We start from the raw sequence: 4,565 nt of genomic DNA, 5'->3' as shown, positions 1-4,565 counted from the left end.
ATGTCTTTTTACAGGCATAGGGATTTGTTGCTGCTCAGAAAGATAAAAAAAATACATTAATATGGGAATTGGGCACACCGTCATACTCTTGTAATCGTTGCGGCTCTGACTATATATTTCCATTCAAAATGCTAAAAAGGAAATGCCTGAGAAATTATAATTTTTCCATGGATTCTTGTGTAACATCAACACTAAAAAAAACACCGCCAACAAGAACACGCAACCGATCATTCTGACCGACCAATCAATGTGCCGAAGTAGTATATTTTTCATTCATTCAGTCCAACACAAATTAGGTGTACGTGTTGTGTCACAAAACCATATTGTAATATACTAATAAACAATTGACCATGCAAACGTCGATGTACTGAGTGTCTACCTAAGTTCTGTTCAAAGCGTGGCTGTGTACGCACCGGTATGTCTGAAGTGTGGCGTTGGTTCATGTAACTGAACATCTAAAGAGAAGAGCCGACCTGTGTGGCTCTGGGTTAGTGGGAAAAAAAGAAGGGCATTGATGCATGAAAAGTGGAGAACACATTAGTCTTGTTGCCCAGTTTTTCTCAGTTCTTACCGGTGTGTTGAATCCTCCAAAACCAAAAAAAAAGCGAAGGGGGCTGCTGACTGGAGCAAGAGAGGGAGGCCATGGCGTCTTAGCCTCTAACAGGAGTCGTGTGCTGCATGTGCTTGCAGTAGTACTACAGCAACCCATCCATGAGCGTGGAAGATGATTTCTTCGGCTGGATGGAGACTTGATTTGAGGAGATGAGGGGACTCGAGGTCGAGGAGATCAGGGAAGGATGGCTAGCACCAAGGGCACTTCTTCCTATTTGGCCGTTCAGGCCAGCAACGACGGCCAGGAACCAGGTCCGGCAGCCAACGGGAGCAGCCGAGCACGGTGGCAGGAGAGTGGAGGAACCGGGGGCAAGGAGTCGCCGCCGCCGAGATCTAGGTCGAGAACAATCTCTCTCCTCTGTCTCCCTCACCCAGCTCAGTTCCGCCTGATCCCCGCTGCTGCTCGCTGCAAGCCTTGGGGACCCGTATCTATCTAGGGGTGGAGGGGCACGAAGCCCAGATCGGGTAGGAGTGGGCACAAAACTAGATTCCATGTTGATAGATTTTGACAAATTTTTTTCATGAAAAAATCGATCGAAAAAACCGAACCGGGAGCATGTGTTTTTCCCTTTCCGAAAGAGGCACGCCCATGCCTCTCGCGAAATCACAACCGTGCCTCTAGTGGAAGCAAAACCGTGCCTCTCGCGGAAGGAAAAAAACAGAAAACGCGTTTTTTCCGTTTCCGTGAGGCATGGCCGTGACTCTCGCAAAAGCACAACCGTGCCTCTCGCGGAAGCAAAAACCGTACCTCTCGCGGAAGGAAAAAAAAATAGAAAATGCGTTTTTTTGTTTCCGAAAGGCATAGTTGTGACTCTCGCGAAAGTACAACCATACCTCTCGCGGAAGGAAAAGAAAACAGAAAATGTGTCTTTTTTCATTTCCGAAAGGCTCGGCCGCGACTCTCGCGAAAGCACAACCGTGCGCCTCTTGCGGAAGCAAAACTGTGCCTCTCGCGGAAGGAAAAAACAAAAAATGTGTTTTTTTTTTGTTTCAGAGAGGCACGACCGTGCCTCTCGCGAAAGGCAAAACATTGACTCTCGTGAGAGAAAAAAAATTACATTTTTTCGCGCAAATTTGTTTTGACCCAAAAGCTAAGAAAGATTGGTGGAAAACCGAAACGTAAAAAAAACCTGAAAAAAACCGTTTTAAAAGCCGAAAACTTTTGTGGAAAAAAATGCGGAGGGAGCGCCTAGAGCGCGACACGTGGCGGGCGCGCCAAGTGACGCTGATCGTTGCGAGGCTCTCAAAGGAGCGCTCGTTAACTAGTTGCTCTTCCAGTTCGGCTATGTATTTTTGCTTCGTAGGAGGAACAGAAAGCAATTTGAGTGTCGGGCTGAGACATTTCTTTTTGAGACGAACGGAGAGACAACTGAACCGCCCCGCTGAGGCCCGTATAGGAACACACGAAAAAAAACTAATAAATGTATGAAGAACAATGAAAGCTTCTGTCTTTTAATATTAGGTAGATAAAAATAAAGATGTGAGATGATGCACAATCACAAATTTAATAAAATACTTTTTGAACCATATAATTTAATGATGTACCTATATACTCGTTTTAAAAAATAGATAATGGGTGTACATTACATCCATGTCCTCATCTAGCCCCATCCATGGAAGGCGGTTTGCTTCCGCTTCCTCGGTCTACATGGCCGTTGGTTGGTTCTAGCGTTAAGGGCGAAAGAAATTCTCGACTTCCAATTTTTTTTTCATGTGCCACTAAGAGCATCTACAGGCGGATTTGGCAAATCCATCCCGTCAAACGTCTGCGGACACGACCCGGTACGTCCACGGACAGTGACCAGTCACGGCTCATACTTGATGTTATGCATCCGAGTCTCTCATATTCTAAACTATGCATAAGAAATCCTACATACTGCGCACATGTTAGCTAACTACGCTTCCTCGTCGGAGATGTCCACGACGTCGTTGTCGGGCAATGGGTAGATGGGTGCAAAGGAGGGCTCCAGCTCCTCTTCCTCATCCATATACGCGAGCATCTCGTCGACTTTCGTGGCGTGCTCCGCCTCCGCCTCCTGCCGACGACGGCATTTGGCCTCCGCCTCTGATTCCAACTGGAGGGATTCGAGGATTGCTTGCTGCTCGGCCTGCAGATCCGTGTCCGTATTGTCCCCCACATCCTCCTCCTCCCCCTCGACCTCCTCCTCCTCCACCTCCAAGTCCCCCTCCGGATCAAACGTGTTCGGAGGCAATCTGGGCTTTGCGCCTTGCCCGGATATACTCAAGGATCTGCAGCCGGCGCTCCGACGTTAGATATGGGTAGCTCCTTACTCGGCGGCATGGGGGCAGGGCTACTAGTGGTGGCAGACGGCAATCGAGAAGTGGCGGCGGCGGATGGGAGGTGGGAAATGTGGACAGGTAGGGTTTGGTGCCGGCGGTCGGCTTAAATAGCCAGGCTAGGACACTACGTGGCCCGTCGGAGAAGACGAGCTTCGGACCGCTGGGTTTCAGAGTGTTTTCGTGTGGGACCCCATCGTTAGTCCAACATGGCGGATGCCCCCGGTCGCGCCCGGGCCTCCCCATATCCTCTCTGGATTCGGGTTAGATATGAGGGGTGCCAGTCAGTCCAGACGATTTGAGGCCCTTTTGAGGCGCCTGTCTAGTTCGTTTTTTGTTGATTGGTCACTAACCGGGTCGTACGGCCGAGCGTTTGAGACGTGTTTTGGCCCGGCTGCAGATGCTCTAACCATCTTCCAACCGATGGATGGCAGACCTAGACCATACTTCCGTGTAAGTCTTACTCCGCGTCTGTACTACGTTGAAAAAGGCACCTGTTACACCTAGACGGCTAGACCACCCCCACAATCGTGTCATGTCGGCAACCTGCCGACGAGTCGAGTCGAGTCGACAACGCGAAACTGTCAAGTTCTACCATGTCCCACACCTGTCTGTTCCCATACAAAGTGGATGTCAAGTTCTACCATGACCCACGGACGAGGATCCTCTGCCGTTCGGCAGGATGCCGTTCGATCACTGACTGATGGACCCATCGGAAAACAGGCCCACATGGCAGCGCCACAACGGCAGGAGCCGCACGTCAGGGGAGCCGCTTCCATGACCCACACGGCGCGCTCTTCAGAACACGTCCTGTAAACCGGTAGTCTAGTTTTTGTGTTGAATGGATCCAAATTCTCTCCTATTCTGTGCACATCGCATCAACCAACAGCGGAAGCCAAGCAGCCGCGCCGTCCTCGAAAGCGCAAGAGACGAGAAGAGATCACACGCGTGCTGCATGCGGCATGCGGTATCTTGGGCAGGCCATTTGCTTGGCGGCTGCATATTACTAGGTTAATGGTGCCAAGAACCAGTTCATATTCATTTACACTGAAGAAGATGGTTAAGTACCACTACATATACCCACGGGGAACACAGCAGTGACTACACGTGAGGGGTCACGGTGAAGCGCCCCACATTGATCGCACTCGGCAGATCTGGGTCGCGAGCGAAGATGGAGAAGAAAGGCGAGGCGGGGAAGATGAACGGGCACGACGACGAGAACCTCACCGACCTCATCTTCTATTGGTCCCTCCAAGACGTCGTCAACCAAGACTTCTTCAGGGACAAAGTAGGTCCCTAATTCCATCCATTTTTCAAGCCGGATCCTTCGGTCCTTCCTCCCAGCAAGCAAGCAGAGTAGTACGTACGTGATGATAAGCATGGTGCTTTCGCAGGTGAGCCGGATACCTGACAGGTTCTTGGGCCTGAGGAGCTACCTGGACTCATTCAGGGCTCCGCTGCTGGAGGAAATCCGGGAAGATATGAGATCCAGCCTCGAGGCACAGACCAACTGCTGCAGGCCCGTGCAGATACGGCCCTTGTTTCCCATGCCCAAGGGGGCCACAACCCACAAGGCCCCCACCCCCCCGTATCGCGTGTCCATCCGTGGAGCTTCTCCCCCGTGCACCAGCGACATCGTCCTGCTCTCGACGGCG

This window comes from Triticum aestivum, chromosome 7B (assembly GCF_018294505.1).
Source record: "Triticum aestivum cultivar Chinese Spring chromosome 7B, IWGSC CS RefSeq v2.1, whole genome shotgun sequence".
NCBI classification, from domain to species: domain Eukaryota; kingdom Viridiplantae; phylum Streptophyta; class Magnoliopsida; order Poales; family Poaceae; genus Triticum; species Triticum aestivum.
Note: the sequence above shows the minus strand (reverse complement) of the source record.